Source organism: Ictidomys tridecemlineatus, chromosome 2 (assembly GCF_052094955.1).
Source record: "Ictidomys tridecemlineatus isolate mIctTri1 chromosome 2, mIctTri1.hap1, whole genome shotgun sequence".
Classification (NCBI taxonomy): domain Eukaryota; kingdom Metazoa; phylum Chordata; class Mammalia; order Rodentia; family Sciuridae; genus Ictidomys; species Ictidomys tridecemlineatus.
This window is the reverse complement of record NC_135478.1, coordinates 17,605,950-17,633,940: the sequence shown is the minus strand read 5'-3', so window position 1 is coordinate 17,633,940 and position 27,991 is coordinate 17,605,950. Positions and strand designations below refer to the sequence as shown.

At 41.7% G+C, this 27,991-nt stretch overlaps 1 protein-coding gene and 1 long non-coding RNA gene across 5 annotated transcripts in view; one reads left to right on the top strand and one right to left on the bottom strand.

Annotated features, from left to right (window-relative positions):
• Positions 1–27,991, bottom strand: part of LOC144364815 (trafficking kinesin-binding protein 1-like) — a 101,754-nt gene that overhangs the window by 19,228 nt on the left and 54,535 nt on the right. The window contains exons 9-13 of one of the 4 annotated variants that reach the window (XR_013434275.1): positions 8,462–8,583; positions 7,002–7,070; positions 5,243–5,329; positions 4,875–4,961; positions 2,975–3,061 (exon numbers count right to left, since the gene is read on the bottom strand). The exons of 1 other annotated variant lie outside the window; for it this stretch is intronic. The gene's annotated coding sequence lies outside the window, so the exon portion shown is untranslated. Of the gene's footprint in view, positions 1–2,974; positions 3,062–4,874; positions 4,962–5,242; positions 5,330–7,001; positions 7,071–8,461; positions 8,584–21,573; positions 22,021–23,820; positions 23,992–27,991 lie in introns of those variants that run through there. 2 more of the 4 variants (XR_013434278.1, XR_013434277.1) reach the window with 2 other exon arrangements.
• LOC120891459 (uncharacterized) lies at positions 20,570–25,993 on the top strand. Its single transcript, XR_005735867.2, has 2 exons — positions 20,570–21,088; positions 23,253–25,993. It is a non-coding gene; the product is annotated as an uncharacterized LOC120891459 (long non-coding RNA).

The window sequence follows — 27,991 nt, the reverse complement described above, 5'->3', positions numbered from 1 at the left end:
TCTTAAGTCAGAGAAAAAGAAATTGAGAGATGAAAAATGATAATATCAAAATGAATGGATGTTTTAAATACCATTAGTAGGTTTTTAAAATAGATGATTTGACAAGAAACATTTGTGCAAATTTGCCACAAATTAAAATACACTTCAGAAAATATTACATAAGATAATCTCCCTTCAGTTTTTTTTTTTTTAACAAATGCGGGGGAAAGAAATATCTGAGGAACTATATTGATATTTCCAAAAACCTTGCATATGAAGACAGAACTTCAGTGTTGTACACTGAAAACTGAATGTGGCTAAAAATAAAATAGTTATTTTTTAGTATTTTATTAAGTAAAAAATAAAATAGTAAGAAGCTTTTAAACTACCATTATCCTCCGTTCAATTTACACTTAATGTTATCATAGCACTTAAAACATATATTATGGTTTTGATTCACTCTCCCTTGCTACATTGTTTTAATTTATTCTGTATACTGTCTAATGAAGAACAATAACTAAATGAGGAGTTTCTGAATGAATGATACAGCTAACTTTGAAGTTGAGAAATATTAAATTTATTATCATCCTAATATAAATGGGAGAGCCAGGATATAGCAAAATATTACTCTATTTGAATAATCTGGAATTAAGTAGCTTTTTCTTTTGTTGCCAATTTCTTAGGTTTAAATGCACATGTTCAAAATATTTCTACATTAGAAAGCTACCAACATACTAACCAAACTCAGTTTGTACATAAATATCTTACTCGTTAAGACTGTAGATTTCTTTTATAATTTTCTTGGGTTTAGCAACAGTGAGCCCCATTCCTACAAGTAAAGGACCTGGTGGGCCAGAGTGGTCACTGTTGAAGAGACAGGCATGTTCCAAACTGCCTGAGTCCTGCGGTCCCATGCCACCTTCCACCTGCTGCTTCTCTGTCACTAGGTTGGTCCCTCTGGGCATCTGAGCCCCAGACCCACTATACACAACTGAAGATTATTAAGGTTTAAAATTTATGCCATATGCCATAAAGGCAGTTCCTCCTTGTATTTATATTCCACTTATAATTTCCCTTTCAGCCATGGAATTGTTAGATTCACAAATATTTTGAATCTCCAACTTATGATGCTAGAAGGGATATGAAGAAATTGAAAATTTCCTGAAATTATAATAGTTCAGGAAAGCACACAAATTAAGGTGGAACAAGTTGCATGTGAACATCTTTAAACAAGGGATTAGAAGTTCTGCTGTGGTTAGTTCTATCTAGTTGAAACTCATTGTAATAACTGAGCTCACTGCAACATGCTTTTTGATATTCTACAGAATAGGTCATTTCTCCCCAAAACATAAACAGTAAAAGGCTGGTGATAACATGCTGGTATATACAATGGAGACCTCTCGTGGGCACCAGGAGTCCTAAAAGGTCCGGGTTCAGTGTACTTTACAATCATTTCCAAAAAAAAAAATCAAATCATTTCAAAGGGCAAAGCTATTGTTCATATCAATATAATCTGCTTTTAAGAAAAAAAAGGTAAAATTAATTTCATTTTTGGACTCCAAAGAAGTTTAATCTTATTTTGTAACAATAATAGTGGTAACACCTTAAAATATTTTTGCCTCATTGGAAACTGGGGGAAAAGCTATTTAACTTCTGCTAAAATGACATTTAATATCTACAAGCTGAATTTGTATAGCAGGTTGCTAAATGCACACCTTGAATGCAAAAACATTTGAAATAATATGCAATTAAACCAAGAACTGAAGATAAACGTATTTATTACTGATAGAAATTATCACAGAGTAAGAATCCTGACTCAATGTTGTTTACTTCCCTTCTTTTTATGAAAATTACAATGCAAATTAGAAGATGTGACTAAAATGGAAAAATGTTTAGTTTTGTTTGGCATCTAAAAAAAAGCAGTTAACGAACTTTTTCAGAATTCTTCAAACAGAACATCTGTTAAATTCACATTTAAGTTACTTCTTAATTACTTCAAAAATTACTTCATGAGTATTCAGGATTAATAAGGACATTTTAAAGTTTATAGGCTGAACTTTCAGGGGAAATTGTAGAAAGTTCAAAGATTCAGGGATATTTCTAAGGGTTGTTCAGATTCAGAGTCAATGATTTCTCAGTTAATATTTAAATGTTTAGAATAAGATTCAGTGTTATCAGATTAAAGTAAAAATAATGAAGAGGAAATACAGTATAAAAAAAGAGGGGGTCTAATTATCCCCAGTAGGCACTATAGATAGATGATTTTGGATGATTCCTTAAGGTGATTATTAGTTGAATATTAAGAAGGCCAAATCTTCACACTGTCTGAAAGCCATTTTGAAGGTTTCAAAGCCCAGTCGTATTTACATATTTAATTATGTGTACCCTTGTCCTACTGCAGCAATAAGCATCTCTCTGGAATAAAACCCTGCCCTAATCACAAGGCATTTGAATTTAAAGTTCTCATTAACTGCAAGATCCACTGATCTCTGTCATCTCATTCATGAAAATCCATAAGTTTACTGACACAAAACCCTTTCGTGTCTACGCTGAACAGTTAAGATGATGCTTGCTTTGAAGAATGCTGGACTCCAAGCAGCCTTTAGAGGAGCAGAAGAGGCAGATGCAGGCAAAGGAAACCCGCTATGCCCAGGCTGGTGATTGTGGGTGGCTGGTCAGTTTCAGCTCCACCATTGTGCTCTGTCTCATGATTTAAAAAAAAAAAATATGCTCAAAAGATTAACACAAAATTAAACTCAGGTGACAAAGGATCTTTCATAAAATATGCCACATTGTGTACGACTTGACACCTATTAAATTACAATCACAAAAATATTAGCATACATGTTTCTTCTCAAAAAGAAAAATCAGGCAAGATGACATTTTATAGACTGTGCAGACCATCAGCAAGCATTATCAGTAGTTCTTTCAGGGTTAGTAGGTGCTAGGCTTTACAGAGTTCACCCTGGGCAGAAAGAAGTGGTAGAGGAAGTACCTTCAGTCCAAGCCAGTAAGCCCAAATGACAGCAACCGCATGCTTACGCCTAGCCTCCTCCTTCAAGCGTTTCAATTCCCTTCGAGCCTAGAATGTTTTAGATAGTAAATAAAAGAGACAGCCCAATGCAGACAGCACAAATGACCAGAAAAAGATACCCCACCAAACAGAAAAGCCAATTTATGAATAGGATTCCAGAATGAAAGAAGAACAGAGCAAAACCACTTCAACCCAAGGGATTGGTGTCAAGCTGGTGAGGCTGTTGGTGATTCTGCTCCAGAGGAGGCAATTTGTGTAGCACCCAAATTGTGTAGCAGGGACAAGGTCATTGTCCCTCACCCACCTGCCCATTCTTCTCCTTTTTTCCCCCCTCCTGTTCTGGCTCTTTCTTTGTTTCTTTCTCTACTCTCTTATTCCTTATTGAAGCCTTAGAATGGTGAGTGACACAGTGTCCACTAGATTTTCCCTTTTGCTGAGAGTACATGGGGCCACAGAAGCTGTGAACCTCATTTCAATGAATAAAAAGGCAACTCTCATGAACAACCATTTGCAAAACTGAGAAGAATAAAGGTTGCTTCACTGAAGTGCAAATTAAAAAAAAAGAGAGAAAGAAAATTTAAAAACTCAAAGAATTTTTTCCAGTTAAAAAATTAGAAGTAGTATGTGTAAAAATTAAATGTTAGCTAAGGTCCCAAACAGGGAAATATACTGAAGATTGAAACAAGGCAAAAAGTGAAATAAATACCTTTCAGGTTTGTAAATTAATCTTAGGGAAAAATTAATGCATGCTATCTTAAATGGAAAAAAATAGGCTTAATTTTTTAAGACATCACATAGCACATGACTGGAAATAATCTTCATTAGTGGAGAGATCTCAGCAAAAGAACATCTATAAGTCCTTCTGCCCCTGCGAGGACATTTCCCTTAGATGACAAAAGGAACTAGTTTTTTTTTCACAGATGTTTTAGGAAAAACACCAATGAACAATTTTGGTTAGTTTTTGGCAAACTGAGTTCTTTATGCAGGCAAAGGTTGACTTTTCTCATTTTTTCTCACAAGATGGGCTCCTAATGTTGACAAGGTAGACTTAAAAACAGAGGACTCTGTGGATATTTGTGTCTCTAACTGGAATACACATTTTTAGCAAAGATGACCTTTGGTTTTCTAAGTAACAAAAACATCTAAAAACCTTGTCCCTTGGGGTATGTGAAATGTTCACAGAGCCCAGGACTCTGCCTGGGGATTAGGGAGAACATTTCAGGAGGCCTTTGTTTCTGAAAGCAAACAGCTGATGGTGAAATTCCTGGGATTCTTCGGTGGCAATTATAGCTAGCTTTGCATGAGCATACTTTTCTGTGAAATCAAAGATAACTCTTTTCACATGTAATATTTTGCTTCTAATAATCAATAGCTGCCACATAGAGCCAAAAAATCACAATTTCATTCATGGATTAATTTTTAAGGCATGCATTAAAGGCATTTTCATTGCCAACACATTGAAGACTAATTCAAGTCCAAATCTTAACATTCCCAACATGCCCCCTACCCCCACCCCACCAAAAAAAAAAAAAACCCTCTACAAACGCTGCCAGCATACATCAGTGGAGGGGTGGGGGGTAAGAGGGAGAAACCAAGCATGCAGGTTACTGAAGAGTTTTTCAAAATTAGCAACTATTTACTAATGCCTTATTAGTAAGCAATTAGTTGTTTTGGTCTACACATGCCTAAGCTTCCTATGCACACTACTGATACATCTCCAGGTTTATTAAATCTGGCTGCTAGGACATGCACCAGGCTGAGTCACTACTGATTATAATCATTCATCCCCTCTATGCTAGAGATAAAGATTGATTACTGCAGAATTCCAGAATGGAGTAATGGGAACTTGAGCACCAAGTACCTTAGATCCAAGCCAGTAAGCCCAAATAACTGCAATAGCATGTTTATTCCTAGCCTCCTCCTTCAGCCATCTCAGTTCCCTTCGCGCCTGTGATGCATTTGAAAAGGAGTTACAGAAAAGTTTAAGGCAGGAAAGGTTACTGCTGCTCCCCAATGGAGAAAGAAAAAGAGAGACACACCAGTCACCACCAACGGTAAATGCAGAAGCATGTGCCACCACCCCACACCAAAATGTTGGCAAGAGTGAGAGGCAAACGCGTGCTCAGTAGCTTAAGCCATTGAAACACGTTCTGCCCCTTGAAGCTGAGGGTCCATGGCTCCGTGCACGTCACTCCTGGCCCATCGCTTTCCTCTGGGCCTCTGGCCTACCTGGGTCCCATGCCAGTAGGCGGCAATGGTTGTGGCCGCCTCTTTACAGCGTTTCTGATGTTTCAGTTCCCGTAGGATTTTTCGAGCCTAGGATACAGAATGACTCAAATAAGGGAATGTTAAAATAAAAAGAAAAATATTCATAGTAACCAAGAGAAAAGTCTGGAAGAGATGAAAGTCCTAACACCCATAACCCAGTGAAACATCAACATCTTAAAGAAAGGGAAGCCCAGAACAGTCTGAGATGGTCAAGAACGACAGCATTGAGCCTGACAGGGCAGTTCCACCCCACCCCCAGCACAGGATGAGAACAGCAGCCTCCTGGCCTGAGAGGCAACAGGAAAAATCTAACCACAGCGATGCCAGCTGACACACATCAGAGGAGAGGAGAGTTCTCAGAATGTGGTCAGGGGAACTTTAGAGATAGTACCTCTTTGATCATGACCTGTCTTGAATATAGGTGTAGCTATTCTTTTTATTTAAAAGAAGTTTTTAAAATTTGCTAATAACATTGACCACACGGATCCCAAACTGATGGCTTCTTTTCAGTAATGGCTGGGAATGGATTTTATGGAAGCCAGGGAAGTATCTGGATTGGAGGTGGACTCCAGGTCCTGCCTCTGCAGTTTTTAGCCTGCAGACTGAGTCTGAAGGTCCAGTAATGAGGTTAGGGAAGACCCAGCAGGCAGCAGTCACTTACTCTGTGTGCTCAGGTCTGCATTTTGACATTTTTTCTGTGGGACAACCAGGGCCTCCGTGGTCAGTTTAGACAAATGTCCACCAATGCTGCTGGACTCCTGGCCTAGGGTATACTCTCTGAAGAAGCCCTAAGCCTGGACGCACCCGGAGCCTCAAAGTATCCTGTCTAGATCCAGACTACTCCATAAAATCTCCCAACAGCACAGGCTCCGAGCAAGAAGTTCACAGACTTTTTCTGTACTGGGCAAGATGGTAAATATTTTTGGTTTTATAGGTCAGATGACCTCTAACACAACCACCTGACTGCCGCTGTAGTGCTAAACAAAAGCTGGATGGTCTGTGCAATGAATGAATGTGATATGTCCCAACAAATCTTCATGGCATTCAAAGCTATATTTTTTATTAAATTTTACATGTCATGAAATCACCTCTTTTGCTTTTTCTTAACAACAGTTTAAAATATGAAAGCCATTCTTGGCTTGCTAGTTGTATCAAAACAGGCCACAGGTTAGATATGGGGCATGAGAGACACAGTTCATTGAACCCTGAACTAAGCAATGGAGGAAGGACTGGAACCAGGTTACTCAACAGTGACCACTCCTTGTCACCCTCTCTCCACTAGACATGGCCAGAGTGCAGGATCTTTTAGTCATGACGGGGCAATCTGCAAGATGGTCATATGGAAATTGCTAGGCTGGGGGTGCTGAAATCGCACAGGACTCGTCACAAGCATGGAAGCAATGGCTGTAAGACCTTTCTGGACCACAGCTTCCATCAAAAACCTGGGGTAAGGGAATACTGAGATCATGTCCAGTATTGTTTCAAGAACTTCCTGCTTGGAGAACAAAGCTCTCAAAAAGAAAGCTGGTTAGAAGGAAGCAGCCAAGACATGGCCATCAGGGCCCCCCACTTGGCCCATAATATTTATTCTTCCCATTGGATTGTTTACTGGGTAGGCAGGAGGCAGAGGAGTTGTCCCCTGCAGGGTAAGCCTAAATACATCATCCTGGGAAGAACCCAAAACCCCCAAATAAACAAAGCATACTTCTTTTAGACTCACCTTCCAACCCAGGATATATGACTGAATTACCAAGGCAGAACTCTTTATCTGCTGATACCTCTTTTGTTGCTGTAGGATAAAAGAGGAAGATATTAGCAGCTGTATTTATATATATATCTGTGATCCGGACACTGCAAGGCTGAGAAAGGATATTCACTCACTTAGTTACAAAGGACCCTATATCATTCACACTTCTTCTGTAAGCAAACACATCAAGAACCAAAATAAAAAAGTCTAAAATTATTACAGTAAATTCAACGTACACATCAAGATAACCAAAAATTAACTTCCAAATGGCTTAGGAACCACCCCTGTCAACACCTATTCTACACTGTTCTAAGGCTGAGCCTCATATTCTGATGGACCCATCTGCTTTTGAGTGCTTTCTCTTCTTGGTGTCACTTGTCACATGCATCTTATTGGGCCCACCTTGAATCTCCCTAATTTCCTTATAAGTTTGTTGTTTTCACCCTGCTTCCAGACAGGAAATCGGGTAAAAATTTCTGTACACCCGTATCAACTGATTGAACATTTATATATGCAGCCCCCATTAGAACAAAACCATGAAAGTAAAGATGAAAGTCTGGAGTGAGGACTGAGTAGTGAGGGAGGGAGGAACTTGGCTGTATATATATATATATATATATATTTTTTTTTTTGCTGCTTTTTATTCATTTGGAATTTGTTTTTTAAAACTGAAAACTTCACTTCTTCCCCTCAAACCTCCCCCACGCCCAGTGGAATTCCTAGTCACTTTGAAAATGGGCTATGTCTCTCTAACCTTTGTAAGGCTAGGAAGACAGAAGTGTCACTGTAGGAGCCCATCAGCGAGGGCCATATACACATAACAGAGTATACCTGAATTCAGTCTGTCCACCTCAAGGGCAGTCCATTCAGTGACATCTGAATTCAGAGTGCATAACATCAGCAGCAATGTCATCTCTGATTATGAAGGACAATGCTGTGTGTACATATTTGGCCTGGTAAGAAAGAGAACACCTTTCGGATATTTTTGCTTTCAAAAGTCAATTCATAAAGTTAAGAAAAGTCAGTCACATTGGTTGCTTGGAGAGAAAATGCTTAGTTGAGTGACTGATTTTTTTTTTTTTTTTTTTTTTTTTTTTTTTTTTTTGCTTTCAACCAGTTGTCATGGCATTGTGTAAAGAGAATCTCAGTGCCAGGAGACTGTGTTTAGGGTGAGAATTCCAAGTTTTTGGAACCTCCTGCTATTTATGAAAAGATTTTATTTTGCTATCTTACAAAAAAATTAGCATTGAAGAAAACACATTACTTTCAACATTGGGTAAAGGGTATGAAAGAAATTTTTTATGCATTTGTGATAAAATTCCAAACTATGGTCAAATCTGTGTTTAAGGATTCTACATGTTTCAGCAATGAAGGTCTCCAACATGTGAAATAAATATAAAGGTAAGGGTAAAATGTTAGAGATTGCAGCTCACCTCAATGACAGTCCATTGTTCTACTACAATGGCATCATTTCCTTTCCTGTTAAAACCTGGAAACCCAGAGCCTTCTTCTTCATAGATAAAAAATCCTTCCAAAGATTTAGGCAAATGGTCCCCTGTGAGGAAAAGCATACAATTAAGAAGAGTTATAAATATTAAAAGATTCTAAAGACTGTCTAAGTCCTTAAGTCATACTTATAGTAAGCTGGGAGAAAAACATTTCAGTTAAAAACATATTTTGAAGATTTTCTTTTTGAAGATTTTCTTTTCCTCCTAAAGGCAAAGACAATTTTGTACTTCACTGAATTAAAATCAAAGTATCCACATTAAAACTATGGTAACAGAAATAGGATTAAATAATGTGATACAATGAGAAACGAGTAGAAAATAAACCTAAAAATCATCTGGAAATGATCTTTAGCTTGAAATCAAATTTTGGTTTCTGCTCTACATGTTATGTTATACCCTATGACAAACAATATAAACATTAATTCTTGAAATTGAAGGTATGATATTAAAATCAGTGCAAGGCAAATTCTTTAAGAAATACAAACACAGAACAATTCTTTACCTCAGTGATGCATTAAAAAAAGAACACCCCAAAGCCCCCAAAATAAACAGTGACAGGAAGACCCTAAACAGAAGTCATTGTCAAAAGAATTCCTGCTGGGAAGGAAGTTTTAGGGGAGGGCCTCTCTGACTTTTTTTTGAGTAGCTGACAATAACCAGCTGGCCTAAACCAAACTGACTTTGTAGACTTTCTTTTGTCTCTTGTTTTGCAATGGAAGACATTTTTCCCATAGCCATGTGAGGGTTAAACATGGTTTTTATGCAGCACAATGTCACAATGAAGTTTCCCTGGTTGACACTTCTCTAAATAATAAAGGACTTCAATATTTTCAAATGACATTTTAAGCTTAAAGATAACATGGGCAAAAGTAATTTCAGTATGATTTTCTGTATTAATTTTCATTAACAGGCTATTGAACTTTTAGATAAGTAAGACATTCTTATTTTTTTTTTTTTAAACATCACTCATATTTAGGGTAGAATATCACAAAGAATCTATATTTTTCAGATTTGTGCCTGAACAAAGTAACAGTTAATTTACTAGTTGGAATTGGTTCTCTACATACAGTATATGTACCACCTCCTTTAAATTTACTTATCTACCATTAGAGCAAAGTAGCTAGCAGAATCAAATCCAGATAATTTTTAAAGTGGTATATGCCCTAAGTCCTTTTTTGGAATTGGGGGTATGAGTTTTAAAAATAATTTTTACTGCAATATTATGTAGATCATTACAATCTACCTTTTATTTCCGTTGGGATTATGTAATATGAAAATCACAGGTGTTGTAACTCTCAATATTGTGATACATAGTATTTCTGTACTTTTTAGGTTTTAAAGAAAGAATGAAATACAACACAATACTAAATGGAAATTTACAAAAGAGACTCAGTGTTATGCAACTACGTGGATGAATTGCAGAGATACTATGGTGAATAAAAGAAGCTAGTTTCAAAAGAATATACTCTGTAGAGAGTATTCAACTGTGTGAGGATCAAGAACAGGCACAATTGATGATGATGATAAAGCAAAATGATGTGTATTTCTGAGCTGGGAGGAGAAGGGCTGAGAAGGAAGGGTCATGGGAAGACCTCTGAGATGCCAGGAATGTTCTATAATTTGTACAATTATTTGTAATAATTCCACTGTACACATAAGATCAATGCACTTTACTATGTGTATGTTGCATGTCAGTTAAAAATAAAGGTCCTTTCTTGTTTTAAAGGTCCCCAGTGCCCCTAACTAGCTCTCTTAGGATCTGTACCAGGCTCCAGAACTACTGAAGTCTGACACTTCCACAGGAGTGAGTTCTGAAGATTTCTTAAGACATTCTCCCAGAAATGGCAGCTAGGGATGGTGGCAGGGAAGGACCTATAATGACTTCACCTTTTGATTGTTCAGTGTTAAATCTTCGAGCTGACAGGGAGAGATGATAATTCTGAACAATTGCCTAATAACTGTCTCCTCAGGGAAATCACCTGTTAACATTACACAATCCAAAGCAAACTTTCTAACCAATGTGCCTTAGCCCACTAGTGTCTGAGACCAAAGTGACAGGTATGCCAAAATACAGGGTGCCATCTCCTGCCCAGAGCAGCTTCATCCACTCATACCCATGTGCCTTACAGTAGTACCATTTTCCGTGCATGTGATATGAAAAAATTACAAAGCACTGGCCTGACTCATTGTTTCTCAACAACAATAAAAAGACTTTTAGCCTAATACTACCACTAGCAAATGAAAGTGATATTGTATCCTTGAAGGATGATTTCCAAGCACAGTTGAAATGATCCCTTTTAAAGTCTAATGTTATACCATCTCACTCCAGTAAGATTGGCAGCCACTATGAAGTCAAACAACAAGAAGTGCTGGTGAGGATGTGGAGAAAAGGGTACACTTGTACATTGCTGGTGGGACTGCAAATTGGTGCGGCCAATTTGGAAAGCAGTATGGAGGTTCCCGGGAAAGCTGGGAATGGAACCACCATTTGACCCTGTTATTGCCCTTCTTGGACTATTCCCTGAAGACCTTAAAAGAGCATGCTACAGGGATACTGCCACATCGATGTTCATAGCAGCACAATTCACAATAGCTAGACTGTGGAACCAACCCAGATGCCCTTCAATAGATGAATGGATAAAAAAAAAATGTGGCATTTATACACCATGGAATATTACACAGCACTTAAAAACGACAAAATCATGGAATTTGCAGGGAAATGGAAGGCACTAGAGCAGATTATGCTTAGTGAAGCTAGCCAATCCCTAAAAAACAAATACCAAATGTCTTCTTTGATATAATGAGATCACCAAGTGATACTTCAAATAACACATTAAAATATATTAATAAAATTTTTTCAGTGCTCAAAACTCTCCCCACCCCTGACATGGGACAGCAGGCTCTAGACAAAAGTGCCTAAAATACAAGTCTTCCCAGTTTGCCCATCACACCAGTTGTTAAGAAAAAAGGTTAATCAACTTGTTTTCAGAATTTCTCCCTATGAAATCTTCCTGGACAGAATGGCAAATCCCAGGACTGTGGCTAAGTGTGGATGATGGACCAAAGCAGAGACCAGACCAGCTGGATACAAATCCCCAAACAGAGGATGCCCCAAGTCTTCCCACCGAGGCTCATCTGTCTGCCTGTGACTCACTGGTTGTATACAGAGAGCCACCTGGAGCCTCGAGGATGATTTATGTACAGAGTAAAAAGCTTTCTACATTCCAAACATCAAAATGGCTCTGTCATTCCCAACAGAGAAAAAAAGAGCCAAGTCAGAGTACATCCTTCCCCCTCTGATGAGCTTTTAGAGATGGGTCTTATCAGGAAAACAAGCTCAAAAGAAAAAAAAAAAAAAAAAAGTCATTCAAACAATGAGACCATGCCTAAATTACTTTCAGCAACCTAGATAATTCCTTTTTGAATTCACATATCTTGAGCCTGACCCTTCTACAGTTTCAACTGTAACTGTGCATGCCTCACCTCAAATAACGTTGCTGGGGTGGATTTGCTTCAGGTTTCAGTAAGGAGGGCCTAGGAAGAACGGTCACTGCTTATGGTGACTTTTTAGTCCTCATGACTAGTTTCCTGGCTCCTTTCAACCAGGAGCTGCTTCCTTCCTTTTTACGTAAACCAGTGCTTATGGTTGGGACTTTAGTCCCATCACCAGTTCCTTCTCTCCCTTGGTCCTCCAAGAGAAGTTGTTTGTCAACATGATAGCTTCTGTTCAGCTTCTCAAAGATGCACCCAGTGGTGGTCCTTGAACTTCCTGGATTCACCTTCTACCTGTAACGCTGTGGGGAGGGCACTGTTTACCCTTTCAGCACAAGTCACACAGACACTGTTCTTCAAGGACACCTGCCTGCCAGATGGCCACTAGGACAGGGGTAGGATGGCTAACACAGCCAGTTGCCCTTTGTTGACTGTGTAGATACTACATAGATAAGCATCTTCATTTTTGCACAAACTTAATCCAGTAACATAATTGCTTAAAAAATCAAACCATAAATAAATCTAAATGCTAAACAATTGTCAACTTTACCTATGACTCCTTGGAAGTTGACAAAGGAAAAACAAAACTCAGGCCAAATCAAGTCTCTTGACCACAGCTGGCAGAAATTAGCCAGGGAATGGTAGACACCACCAAGAACCTTGGCTCCTTCCTGCCTTGTGTTTTTGTGGGGAGTGTTGGAGTCTCTGCAGATGAAAATTGTGAATCACAAGATGAATGTCCTTCCTTCAAAGGTGGTGACTCAGAAATGTAACAAGGATGACAGCACTGGGTCAATTCATCTTTTTCAGGGTCTGTCCGCTTATCACACAGAGCTTTGCAGCATGTGGATCTGGGAGATCCAGGAAGAGTAAAGGGTAACGATCTGGGGCATATGGTGACCACAGACCCTTGCTCCCAGGGCCCTGAATAAAAAGTTTCCCATTCTAGGGGCAACTGAGATGGGTCATTCTACAAACTCAGGCTCACCTTCAGAGACTGGGGTAGGGGAGTGGGGAGGCAAGATCAGCTCAATGTCTTTTCTAGATTCATCTAGACTCCTCTGGAAGAATTGAATGACATTCTGTTAGGGTTTATTTGGTTAATCCCTTTGAAAAAATCCACTTTGAACATGTGTAAGCTAGAAAGAAAGTGACATATATGCCTTCATTGAAGTAATTCAAGTCAAAAGGCTGGTCCATCAAGTGTTGTCTGGATCCTGAAAGTTTTCTGGGCTTCTCTCTCTCTCAGTGCAACACACAGATAACAGATTCTGTCACTTGCTTTCACAATGACCCAGAACTCACAATTCCCCTAGCACTGCCCAGGTCATAAACTCAAATGGGGAGTTAAGGAAGCCTCCATGAAGAAGGTGACACCATAGGTCAGGTGCTGGATAGGCAGCTCATTATAGAGTCACACTGGTGCAAAAGGCCGAGCTGGCTGAATTAAGGTGAAAGTATAGAGTGTCCAGAAGGGCTCCTCCTATTCTGTGCTGGACACCAGGCAAAGGAGGCACCTGGCTGTGGTCCCCTGACAAGTGTCCAACAGATAGTCTGTAATTACTTGGATTTGAACTTGAGCAGAGAGGGAAGCTCCCAGAGAACTTGTTCTAGAATGTTCTTCAGGTTTCCTAGGAGATGGGGGCACAACACAAACAGCACATCTACACACAAAGAAAGAAGCCAGGAGGAGGCATCTCCTGCTCCACCTCAGTCCCCTGGTGCCTTCTAGAGCCGAGATGTTGTCAAAGCCCTGTCTTCTGACTGAATAAGTCTCCAGCAGAATCCAGGCTAGGCCACACTTATAAAAGAAGGACAGAAAACTCCTGTGTCTCTCTCTGAGAGGTTTCTCTCTACTTCAGGGAAGAAGGACTTCAACTTACAAGTGATGAGCTAGCAAGATGGGTTTCCAGTGAACAATAGAAGCTGCAGTTTACAGAACCAAATGGTTATTCTCTTCCTGACTAGAAAACAAGATGTAGAGTTGAAACTTGAATAAGACAAACTTTGGCCTCAATTGGAACCTCTGCAGTATACAAATTTTTTTTCATCCATTCACTCAAATGCTATTTACTGAGATGATTGTGGTCCAGGCACTGTGTTGCGCACCAGAGATGCTGAAATGAGAGCTGAAAGGGACTGACATCAGGCTTCCTCATTCTAGTGGGAAGTGATAAATCAAGTCAAAGAGCAAAGATTTGGAATCATTTGCACTTGGACACCTAGTGACATTTCAAAGTCAACTGTGCATACTTCAACTCATGGATTTATCCTGAAACTTTATCCACCTAATACCTTCCCCAACTCAACTGATGGCAACTCCATCCTTCCAGCTGCTTAGGTCAACAGCCCTGGGACGATCTTTGACTCCTCTCACCTTCCATCTAATCCTCAGCAAACCTCTTTGTCAGATTGGCTTCAAAATTCATTTAGAATTAACCCTCTCTTCACCTCTTTCTCCACCACCACCTGGAACAGAGCCACCAACTATCCTTCTCCTGGATTATTGTGCTAGCCCCCCAATTGATATGACTGCCTCTACTCTAGAGTTTACATGCATAATCATAACAATGTGCTAGGGTCCTTGTTTCTAAACAGGCCTCAGGGCCATGGTTTATAATCACTATTTCCTTCCTTCACTATATTTGAGTCCCTAAAAAGCCCATCTAATAGGCCTGGCAACATATGGTTTTTATCTTGCTAAAATGAAAATTTTCATTAACTCACAAAGAATTCCGACCAACGGAGGACAAATTTGAACTAGGTGCTGGAGGAATGAGTAACAATTATCAACCAGTAGGAAGGACTGGCTTTGTTTTCAACAGAGAGAATATGGGGAATTGCTTAAGAAGGGGATGGAAGATTGAAAAAGCAAAAGGGAATGTTGGGAAAACATAGTGCTGATAACCACAGGAATCAGAGCCCCCACTTTTGTAAGACTTGGGGAGCAAAGGAAACAGGTTAGAATAAGATAAACTGAGAAGGCCATAGGAGGGGGTCCTGAGCAGGTGAACCCAGAGCTCTGAGGGGAGGGTGCGTCTCCACTTCCCTCCCTGAGCAGGAGGAAGGAGTGTTGTGGTGAGGCAGGTCTAGGATGAGGGAGAGCCATGTTGTTGCCAGGGTGGAGAAGCGCTGCTGAGGGAGACAGCTCACAGGCAGGAAGAAACAGGTCTCTTGCTTCTCCTTCTGGCCTCAGGGGTCTCCCTATCTGCAGCACCTGACACAGAAGCCTCAGCAGGGTATATAATAGTGAATTCAGAGCTAAGAGACAGTAACATAATAATTAGATTGATTTTTTTTTTTGTCTAATCAATGCCACATATTTCCTTTGCTCCCCCAGTCCTACAGAATTGAGGGCTCTGATTCCCGTGGTTATGAGTACTATTGCTTTATCAATTTTCCCTTTTGATTTTTCAATCTTCCATCCCCTACTTAAACAATTCCACAGTTAACACTACAATGCAACCACACATTGTAGTTCATCAAGTCAGTGTCAAGAAGGACAAGATATGGCCTGGACATCTCCTATAGATCCTGCACTTCTGTTTGAAGAAAACCATGAATTTATGTTTCTTTGCATGAGGGGTGGCTGTATCATCAAGCGGAAATGTTCACTTATGATGTTTGTTTTGAGGTTAAGTAAGAAAAGAAGGGCCCATCCCAAGGCATCAACTTCTCCCCACTGCTCTGTGCCACGAGGGGGATTTTTCTAAAAGCAAAAATAACAAATTATTTTAAAAGCTTCATCACTTAACCAGAAATTCATTATATTTAACAAAAAGGTGCTTTATACCATAGAAGTCCCCACACCAGCACTACCTGAAGAATGGTCTGAGGGCTCATGTCAGTCTGCAAACTGTCTACAATGAGATATGAATGGAAAATGAGAGTAAATGGTTAGATGCATTTTGGACAATTAACATTGTCATGAAGTCCAAGCACATGACAAAGCATGTGAGTCCGCTCAAGTGTCATGAAACACTTGAGTTGAGTTGCAGGTGGCATGAGCCACTAACTAATGATCACATTACAACAAGTGATGTTTTAAGGTTTGTTTGGCAGTCTTTAGCCAAAAATGCGTAAAAATCTGAAAACTGAAAGTGTATATTTATTTTTCTAATTTGTTTCATTTACCTTGATTTTAATTGTTATCATACTTTCAAAATTTAAAGATTAACCTTATTATCTAACTTGGAGGAATAAAAATTTGCATTGTGTATCCTTAAGCCTGATTTATAGACTTGAAAACAATCCCCACTGGAAATATTTTGTCAAGAAATTAGATATATCAGCTTCAATCTGGAGTGTTAGTATAAGAGAGCTGAGAAGCTTATACATTATCCCTTGTAAATGGGACAGTTATCAACCTGAGCTAGCTAAAATAAAAGTTAAAAGAATCATACTCATTTATTATATTATAAACCTTAATACTGATAAAACAGTATTCATTCAAAAGCAGGTCTAAGTATTTAGTACAGAAAATCACCACTTACCTATCTTTTTACAATTTGGTTAGTTATAGCTGCAGAACTATAAAAGTTGAATTTAACAATGAGTCTCCATACTAAATGCCCTAGGCACATTTTCAATGATTAATGGGTACTGTCTTCATAATGCTTTTAGTTTTCCCTATGTTTGTTCCTATATTTTAAAATGCAATTTAATGTCTGTTGAATCTAATTAAAATTTGATATTATATTTTAGTTTGCTTTGCAATTTATTTTTTCTCATAATTTGGTGTTATGGTATTTTATAAAAATATTGACTCATGATGAATTGATAAAAATGCAAAATATGACCAACCAGTTATCACTGAGAGTTGAGAAGTGGCACTCTATATGTCTGTAAAGCCCCAGAGGCTTGGCTGGCTGTTGATATCTGGCTGAGCCCTCCCTCTTCATCCCTGGGACAAATATGGTGGGTCGGGATTCCATCCTTGACAGCACAGCCACTGATAGGGACCAGGGACTAGACCACAGCTGATGGGCTATGGGGCCTACTTACCTGGTTCCTAAGCCCTACAACTTTACCTGCTTTGGCTGGTCGCTTCCAGTTTCTGCAGAACACCAGAACAGCTGAGAATACAATACAGTTGCTTTTTCAGGGGCCTGAGGGTGGCAGGAGACACCACTGTTGGGGGTCAGGTACCCAGGAGAGGCAGGGGTTGGATATTGCTACAGCTATTCAAGGCCTTAGTGTCACAGGTAATAGAGGCCCTGAGGAGGACTGTGGGCTTATATATTTTGGGGTGTGGAAGAACAACACATCTCTTTTCTGTTCTTTCTCTTCTAAAAAGAGGTCCCTAAACCTTTGTCTTTAGTTCAGAAATCTCTTCTTCCAATGGCTTCCCTGGAAACTCATGGAAACCTTGATGGATTCTGCCTTGCCTTTCATGTTCCAGGTTACTCTCTTGCTTCCTTTTCCTGGATTTGTCTCATCTGCTATGCATTGCTGAGCTGCTGGTCCCCAAGTTGCTGATCTAAGCTACAGGTCCAGATTTCCCTCACTGGTTTAAGTTCTTTGGGGCTTTAGAGCAAGATTAGCCTAGCATGGTGTATGCTAGATACTATTCAACAAACAATTTAGTCCTGGATTTAATCACTGTGCTGGGCTTTATGGGGCTTGAATAATACAGGCTAAATGTTAAGGCAAGGGCTGTGGCTGTAGCTCCGTGGTAGAGTGCCTGCCTAGCATGCATGAGGCACTGGGTTCAATTCTCAGCATCACATAAGAATAAATAAAATAAAGGCATTCTAATCATCTACAACTACAAAAAAATTTTAAAGTTAAGGAGGAAAAGGGTCATAATGCCTGTAACTTATTTGAAAAGTTTTTGGGGGGATGGTGCAAAAGGAAGATGCATTAATTAGGTGGGCTAATTTCAAAAGGTGGGAAATCCCCTAATAACACAGAGCATTTTGTAAACTATTTTTAAGATGCTTTCCTTTGATCCTGGGTATGGCAGGAGGGTGTGCAAGGGGTTTCCTCTCAATCTGTGATGTTTCCTCTCTTACATCCACACCCGTGGGTAGTGGTCTTCTTGGCCAGACATGCATTTCACCTGGGGGACATCAACCAGGCCTCCCAACTTCCTGCCCCCAAAGCAGAGGGACTCATTCAAATGTCCCCATGACCAGTTCAACTGCCCACGCACAGGGAGGCTCTCTCTGGATCCCCAGAGTAGCATGGAACTGAGATATGACTGAGTGGGAAGAGTGGGAAGAACCCTGAATCAGGTGGGAAGACCTGCAACCTAGGGAGTCCCTGCGGGTCTGGCATTGCCCAGTTACCCCCAGGCAACTGCAGCCACCAGAACCCAGTGACACTCTAGAAAGGATCCGGAATGTGAGGGGCTGAGTCTCCACCATTAGCATTTCCTCCCACCATGAACCCATGACAAACTGTTTCCTTGCACAGGTGGTGGTGTAGAGGGGTTGGGAGGTTCAGCTCCTGCCCTGGATCTCTTCTTCTTAGGAAAGCAAACCCCACCTACCTGATTTTGTGCTTCCATCATTAGAGCCAATTCCTTCAAGTTTTCTGCTGTCTCCAAGTGCCCTCTACTGGCTACAGGAAATATATTCCCCCATGATTTTATAATTACAACCCTCCCCCCCAACACACACACCACCTCAATTCAATCCCTAATATGAGCCTTGCAATCAGTTCAGATAATTCAGATAGACTTTTCCTCTCCACCAACTTTTCCCTGGGTGGTATCCTATCTGGGTGGAGGCACTTGCTAGAGCTGTGGGGGAGGCTGTGTTATTTCCTTTGTACTGTTTGCAAGGCCCCCTGGGACATACCTGCCTGCCTACCTGCTCCTAGGCAATGTATGGAAGTGACTCCCACAGGGATCTGGGGCCAGGTACTTTGAGATCTTCTGGTACTTCCCTGTTGAGGCCCACCTCCTGCCATTTCTAACTTTCTCATTGCCCAATGTGGTCGCTGCCCCGTGATGGGTGAGAGTCTCCCATGGAGGAAGGTTTCTAGAACATTCTCACTTTCCCAGGCTCCCTGCAAAACTAGCTCATCTGTCCTTGGATCCTCAGACTCATCTGGGGCTTTTCCTATAACCTTAGACTCAGCTCATGGACAGGGATAGGTGAAGGGCTCTTACATCTGATGTAAGTGGAATCCTTCTCCTCCACAGCGAGGATTTCGGTCTGAGGAGTAGCAGGGCCCTGTTCAAGCTTTTTAAGCTTGGCTTTAATGTCAGGGGAGTTCTGGGCCAGAAAATATGTCATTAAGACATGACGGCCATCAGGGGTTTCTTGGTCGAGGTTTGTGTACTGTTGAAGGGCCTTGGTTAGTCTATCCAAGAATTCTGAAGGTGTTTCTTCCTTTTTTTGAATGACCTCCTGCACCTTTTGAAAGTTAACAGCCTTGCGGGTAGCCTTTTTCAGGCCTGCCAAGAGGCAGGATGCAAAAGGTCACAAGACTGTAAGCCTTCAGGGGTGTTATAATCCCATAGGGGATCCTGCTCTGGGACAGCATGAGGGCCTGTGGGGTGGTTGGGATTGGTCCTATGAGTTTCATCAGCATGGGCTTGGGCTAGCTCCCAGACCTGTCGCCTTTCCTCAGGGAGACGTGTATTGGCCAAGAGCATGTAGATGTCATGATGAGTGAGGCTCTATGCTTGCAGGACCCATTGAAACTCCTGAATGTAAGTGGTGGGGTCAGTGGTGAATGAGCCTAGCTTCCTCTCTAGCTGAGTAATGTCCCACATGGAGAACGGCACGTGGACTCTGATGACACCCTGAGGACCAGCTACCTCACGAAGGGGTGCGATTGTCTTGGGGGTGGGAAGGAGTCCCTTAGACCTGGTAACAGGAGGACTGAAAGAGGCAGGAGGCAGACAGGAAGGAGAGGGAGGGGAAGGGGGTGTCTTGGCAGAGGAGGAGTTGGAGCAGGCAGAAGAGGGCAGAGGGGAAGGGGATGAAAGGGAAGGCTGAGGATCCCTGGAATCAGGCAGAGGAAGAGGAGGGTATAGCGGGAGAGAAGGAGCAGATGGGGCTGGGGGATAAGGTGGGGGTTCATCTGCTGGGTCAAATGAGGAAGAATCTGCAAAGTCAGGAGTAGAAGTAGGGGAAGAGAGGGGTTTGCAAGCAAGGAGGACTTCAGAGGGGGAGCAGGAGGAGCAGAGAGCAGGGTGTTGTGGGAGAAGGCTAAAACCTTCAAAGCAGGAATCTCCCTCCACTTTTTCAGACACTGGCAGTAGTTAAAAAGGTCTCCAAGGAGGTTTGGATCTAAGGAGCCTTCTGGAGGCCAATGATTGCCATTCTCCAGTGGATATGTAGGCCAATCTTGGGTACAGAATTTGATTAAAAGTTTTGGCTTGATGTCTGGTGTGAGGGAGAGTGTGGCCAGATTTTTTATTAAACATTTGAGAGGTGAGGCTTCAGGTATAGACGAAGAGGCGCCCATAGTCACAGGGAGGGATGGAAAAGAGAAAGAGAGAAAGAGAGAATAAGCATAAGCAAGAAAGACAAAGGGAAAACCCGGGCTGGAACAGCTTCCAGGAAGCCCAGGGCGAACGGGAGTCAGGTGGGCGTCCCCAAAATGACCAGCCATCGCCAGGAACTACAGAGGGCACTACCTGGTCGTCACCAGTGAAGTGCGATCTGTGAGACCCAATGGGGTCTGAGCCATGGGCAACCTGACGTCAGGAAAGTTGTTGACCACAGCGGAAAAAGTCAGTAATGAAAACAGAACTCCGGGTCCAGCGGAACGGAGTTCCAGGCCGGGAGTTCAGTTTTCCCGCCCAAGCAGAAAGGCAGCTTCAGGCAGACCCAGTAGCCCAGCAGGAAATAGCAGCTCTAGCCCCCAGCTGTGGCAGCAGCAGCAGAGGAGGAAAAAACCACAGAACCTCTCCTGCAAACTCAGAAGCCTCACGCCCCAAAGGGAAATGGATCACCAGAGGGTCCACTGCGACCAGTAAAGGTCTTAGTGGTGGGAATTCCCTCCCCCCAAGGAGCCTCTGGAGTGTGCCAGAGGATCAAAGGTCACAGTACCAGCTGTAGCTCCAAGGTCAAGGGGACCTTACCTATGGTCAAATCAGTGGTGAGTGCAGAAGCCACTCTTTTCTTCCCATATGTCAGAGAGGCTGTGTTCATTTTTTATATCCTTTTCTTCCTCTCTATGGTTTATATTGGATAATTTCTATTTATCTTCAAATTCACTGACTCTTCCCTCTGTCGTTTCAATTCTGCTAATGAGTCCATCCAGTGACTTCCTTTGTTTGCCTTTGTATTTCTAAATTCTCAGATTTCTACTTTTATCTCTCATGTCTTTGCTGAGATTTTCTATTTTAAACTTTGTTTCAAGAATGGTTGCAATTGCTCATTTGAGCCCTTTTATCATAGCTGCTTTAAGGACTTTGATAATTTTAACATCTGTGAAATTTCATCACCGGCATCTGTTGACTGTCTTTTCCAAGGACAATTTAAATGTTGATGGTTTTTTTTTTTTTTTTGTATGCTCAGTAATTTTGATTTTATATTCTGGACAATGTGAAAATTATATTATGAGACTGTAGCTTGTTTAAATCTTGTTAAAAAAATGCTATTTTTATTTTAGCAGGTTATCCACCTGGTCAGGTCCTGGTATCAAGGACCAACCCAACCTTATGGGCTCTGATGACAATGTCAGTTGTTTTCAAAGAGTTTATACTCCTTGTTGGCTCCATTTCAGGCTTCATCAATCACTCATTGGCCAGGCTGGGAACTGGATGGTGATCTCTCCATTACTTCAGTTCTCAAAGTCTTTGGTATGCTAGTTAGGACCAGATCTAAACATGTCTGGCTGCAGTGGAGTAGCGACAATAGGAAACCTTGGAGTTCATAAACACATGGAGGTCCCTTTCCTCCTCTTTAACCTCTCCAGTGCTTTATGTTCTTTGTGTTTTTTCCCTTTCAAGTCCTTCCCTTAGGAACTTGGGATTCTGGTTACTCTGGTCTGCTTCACACTGCCATATTTGGGGCCATGTTCAGGTCCTAGTGGTAGGAGAACATAGAGGAAAAAAAGCAATGAGTTCACTCTCTTGAGATGGCAATCCTTCTGATCAAATAGAAGATTTGCCCTTCCTCAGAATTTTGGTTCTGCCAGTTCCATTACTGACTGCTGCCACCACAGATGTGCTCTATCTAGAGAGTAGAGAAAGCTAAGAAAGGAAGAAAATCAGGAGCATTCATGCTCTCTCTCTGGGCATTAGTAGTCCCAAATTTCACTTCTTGAACCAAAATTCGGGGACTTCTCCCTGGAGCCCACTTGCAGTCTCCTGCTCTGCTATGTTCAAACCAGGAGGACACCAGAGCAGGCGAAATATAAACTCACTACTGGCTTGATGTACTTCTTTTTCTGGTCTTCTTCCCCAATCTCCTTGCTGCTCTTTTCCTTCCATTGTCTTCAAATAGCTGGTCTATGTAGTCTCTCCTAGAGCTATCATCAGCTGGAAGATGTGTGAACTGTGCTTACTCTTATCTTTCCTGGAACCAGAGTGCTCATGTTTTTAAAATATAGAAATTTCCCCCCCAAAATCCCAACTTCTTCTCAAAATCTCACAATGATGAGCCTGCTTTTCGGCAGGGTAACAGTATGGAGGCCAACGTTGGCATGCCCTCTCTCACAGAGCAACTTCACACGTTGTGTTATTTTGCCACCTTATGTTAGGGGAGATTGAAACTAATATTTCCAGAGGGAAGCTGGGTGGGTATCACTTGGGCTCAGCTGCATATTTGCCTCTTAGTTCATCAGAACTTTATGTTGCCAGTTCTTTCCTGCTTTCCCAGCCTCTAGTCCAGGTTAATTTCTCTGCACTCTGGCCTGAAACCTCTTCCACTGTGCTCTGCCCCTTGTGGAGTCTCTGCCTAGATCTCCCTCCACTTCTCTCTGCTTCCTTTTATGTTGGTTCTCTCACTCCTGCTCCTCACTCGGGACCAAGGCTTAACTCTGAGTGATTAAGTCCAGCTATGCCTGCTAGGACTCATCCTATGGTTGTCTCCCTGTCACCCATCTTTGAGAAAGGCACCAGTACAGACGTTGGGGCCTACCCTTGGCTTCTCAACCTACCAACCAAGTCTTGGCAGGCTCTGTTGGGACTCTAAAATATTGATGAAATATTGTCTCAAGATGTGCTGAAATTTTAAACCCCAGTCATTCATGGTATCATGTTCTTCTGTAAGAATGGGTAGCTTTTCTATTGTCTTAATTTTGTGTCCATTACCAGGACTCCGAAGATGCTTCTGATTTGGAAATTTTCCGGAAGGAAAAAGAGTTACTGACAAATGAAATAAGGCAAATCTAATTGAGTTCCAAGAACAATATCCTTTTCTATCTTTTTCTTCTTGTGGCTAATATGCAAATAGGAACAGGTACAATTAGCAGTTGTTCAAGTCATACCTGCCCAGACTCCCCTGGGCTGCAGCCAGAATAATTTCAACATGCTTGATCTAAGTCCCATTCCGGAAAAGATTCAATTGCTCTCCCTTCTTAGCTCACAGGGACCGTTTTGAGCCCTACACAGGCTCAGCAACACACACAGCAATGCATCCGTGTGCCAGGCACTGTGTTGATGTGGCTCGTACAGAGACACAGCCAAAAGGAGGAGTCGGAAGAGTTGGCAATTGAAATATAATGCAGCAAGAACTATGAAGGTAATGAGCAGAGGCAGGAGAAAGCAGAACAATAGGGCTGACTGGATGAAGAGGAAGCCAGTCAGTCTCTAAGGGTATCTTATCACCACAGTGGCTCATTGGAACCTGAGTGTCTGTGAAATTTCATACTCAGTAACTTACCTAACCAGAGAAATGGACCTTGGTTCTGCTCCTGCAGAAAACCAGAGCGCCCCCAAGTGGACATTTTAAAACCACTCCTCCAGGTGCCAACTTCTTTCTGTTGAGGCATCTCGCCCTGTACACATTGAACTAAGCAGGGTCCAGGCTCATCTCTTCTTGCCACCCAATCAGCTGAAATATTAAAATCAGACAATTCAGGACCTGAAACTATTTTCTAAGAATGAATTGTTTTCTTATTTTACTTTTGAACTTTTAATATGGCTACCAAAAGACTCCTGAGTTAGGAAAATCATCCAGTGAAACTGAATATAGAATAAGGATGACTGACATGTAAAATGCCTTTTGAAGAATTAAAACCAAGAGGGAGGAAAAAAAGTCCTCTTCAAGACAATTTGAAGACAACTTGGTAACTATGGTTACCTCTAATTAGTGAGCACCTTATGCTTTCTAGATTTGGTGAAGGAAAAGTGAAAGGAAAAACAATACCAAATAAGTAAAAATGCTAAGCTCCACCGAGTGCATGTAGTCTTGTATTCTGAACATAACAACAAGATCAAGTTGGCTAATATCAAATCAGCCTTCTCCATCTTCACCTTCACTTTCTCTGTCTCTCTCTGCACAACAGGGACTCATAAACTGAAATGGGGAGTTAAGGAAACCTCCATAAAGAAGGTGACACCAGAGGTCAGGTGCTGGATAGGCAGCTCATTATAGAGTCACACTGGTGCAAAAGGCCAAGCTGGCTGAATTAAGGTGAAAGTACAGAGTGTCCAGAAGGGCTCCTCCTATTCTGTGCTGGACACCAGGCAAAGGAGGCACCTGGCTGTGGTCCCCTGACAAGTGTCCAACAGACAGTCTGTAATTACTTGGATTTGAACTTGAGCAGAGAGGGAAGCTCCCAGAGAACGTGTTCTAGAATGTTCTTCAGGTTTCTAGGAGATGGGGGCACAACACAAACAGCATATCCACCCACAAAAAAGAAGCCAGGAGGAGGCATCTCCTGATCCACCTCAGTCCCTTGGCCCCTCCTAGAGCTGAGATGTTATCAAAGCCCTGTCATCTGACTGAATAAGTCTCTAGCAGAATCCAGGCTGGGCCACACTTATAAAAGAAGGACAGAAAACTCCTGTGTCTCTCTCTGAGAGGTTTCTCTCTACTTCGGGGAAGAAGGACTTCAACTTACAAGTGATGAACTAGTAAGATGGGTTTCCAGTGAACACTAGAAGCTGCAGTTTACAGAACCAAATGGTTATTCTCTTCCTGACTGGAAAACAAGTGTGGAGTTGCAACTTGAATAAGACAAACTTTGGCCTCAATTGAAACCTCTGCAGTATACAATTTTTTTTTCATCCATTCACTCAAATGCTATTTTCTGAGATGATTGTGGTCCAGACACTGTGCTGCGCACCAGAGATGCTGAAATGAGAGCTGAAAGGGACTGACATCAGGCTTCCTCATTCTAGTGGGAAGTGATGAAGTCAAAGCGCAAAGATTTGGAATCATTTGCACTTAGACACCTAGTGACATTTCAAATTCAACTGTGCATACTTCAACTCATGGATTTCTCCTGAAACTTTATCCACCTAATACCTTCCCCAACTCAACTGATGGCAACTCCATCCTTCCAGCTGCTTAGGTCAAAGCCCTGGGATGATCTTTGACTCCTCTCATCTTCCATCTAATCCTCAGCAAACCTCTTTGTCAGATTGGCTTCAAAATGCATTTAGAATTAACCCTCTCTTCACCTCTTTCTCCACCACCACCTGGAACAGAGCCACCAACTATCCTTCTCCTGGATTATTGTGCTAGCCCCCCAATTGATATGACTGCCTCTACTCTAGAGTTTATATGCATAATCATAGCAATGTGCTAGGGTCTTTGTTTCTAAACAGGCCTCAGGGCCATGGTTTATCATCACGGTTTCCTTCCGTCACTGCATTTTCCACCCTGGAAAGCCCATCTAATAGGCCTGGCCACATATGGTTTGGATCTTGCTAAAATGAAAATTTTCATTACTCTCACAAAGAATTCCGACCAATGGAGGACAAAGTTGAACTAAGTGCTGGAGGATTGAGTCACAATTATCAACCAGTAGGAAGGACTGGCTTCTTTTTTCAACAGAGAGAACATGGGGAATTGCTTAAGCAGGGGATTGAAGATTGAAAAAGCAAAAGGGAACGTTGGGAAAACATAGTGCTGATAACCACAGGAATCAGAGCCCCCACTTCTGTAAGACATGGGGAGCAAAGGAAACAGGTTAGAATAAAATAAACTGAGAAGGCCGTAGGAGGGGGTCCTGAGCAGCTGAACCCAGAGCTCTGAGGGGAGAGTGCGTCTCCACTTCCCTCCCTGAGCAGGAGGAAGGAGTGTTGTGGTGAGGCAGGTCTAGGATGAGGGAGAGCCATGTTGTTGCCAGGGTGGAGAAGCGCTGCTGAGGGAGACAGCTCACAGGCAGGAAGAAACAGGTCTCCTAGTTCTCCTTCTGCCCTCAGAAGTCTCCCTATCTGTAGGACCTGACACAGAAGCCTCAGCAGGGTATATAATGGTGAATTCAGAGCTAAGAGACAGTAACATAATAATTAGATTGATTTTTTTTGTCTAAACAATGCCACATATTTCCTTTGCTCCCCCAGTCCTACAGAATTGAGGGCTCTGATTCCCATGGTTTTCAGTACTATTGCTTTTTCAATTTTCCCTTTTGCTTTTTCAATCTTCCATCCCCTACTTAAACAATTCCACAGTTAACACTAGAATGCACCCACAGGTTCCAGTTCATCAAGTCAGGGTCAAGAAGGACAAGATGTGGCCTGGACATCTCCTATAGATCCTGCACTTCTGTTTGAAGAAAACCATGCATTTATGTTTCTTTGCATGAGGGGTGGCTGTATCATCAAGCGGAAATGTTCACTGATGTTGTTTCTTTTGAGGTTAAGTAAGAGAAGAAGGGCCCATCCCAAGGCATCAACTTCTCCCCACTGCTCTGTGCCACGAGGGGGATATTTCTAGAAGCAAAAATAACAAATTATGGTTCAAAGCTTCATCACTTCACCAGAAATTCATTATATTTAACAAAAAGGTGCTTTATACCATAGAAGTCCCCACACCAGCACTACCTGAAGAATGGTCTGAGGGCTTACGTCAGTCTGCAAACTGTCCACAATGAGATAAGAATGGAAATTGAGAATAAATGGTTAGATGCATTTTGGACAATTAACATTGTCCTGAAATCCAAGCACATGACCAAGCATGTGAGTGCGCTCAAGTGTCATGGAACACTTGGGTTGAGTTGCAGGTGGCATGAGCCACTAACTAATGATCACATCACAACAAGTGATGCTTTAAGGTTTGTTTGGCAATCTTTAGTTAAGAAAACCTCCATGAAGAAGGTGACACCAGAGGTCAGGTGCTGGATAGGCAGCTCATTATAGAGTCACAGTGGTGGAAAAGGCCGAGCTGGCTGAATTAAGGTGAAAGTACAGAGTGTCCAGAAGGGCTCCTCCTATTCTGTGCTGGACACCAGGCAAAGGAGGCACCTGGCTGGGGTCCCCTGACAAGTGTCCAACAGACAGTCTGTAATTACTTGGATTTGAACTTGAGCAGAGAGGGAAGCTCCCAGAGAACTTGTTCTAGAATGTTCTTCAGGTTGCCTAGGAGATGGGGGCACAACACAAACAGCACATCCACACACAAAGTAAGAAGCAAGGAGGAGGCATCTCCTGCTCCACCTCATTCCCTCGGCCCCTCCTAGAGCTGAGATGTTGTCAAAGCCCTGTCTTCTGACTGAATAAGTCTCCAGCAGAATCCAGGCTGGGCCATATTTATAAAAGAAGGACAGAAAACTCCTGTGTCTCTCTCTGAGAGGTTTCTCTCTATTCTGGGAAGAAGGACTTTAACTTACAAGTGATGAGCTAGTAAGATGGGTTTCCAATGAACACTAGAAGCTGCAGTTTACAGAACCAAATGGTTATTCTCTTCCTGACTAGAAAACAAGTGTGGAGTTGGAGCGTGAATAAGACAAACTTTGGCCTCAATTGGAACCTCTAGAGTATACAATTTTTTTTCCATCCATTCACTCAAATGCTATTTTCTGAGATGATTGTGTCCAGGCACTGTACTGGGCACCAGAGATGCTGAAATGAGAGCTGAAAGGGACTGACCTCAGGCTTCCTCA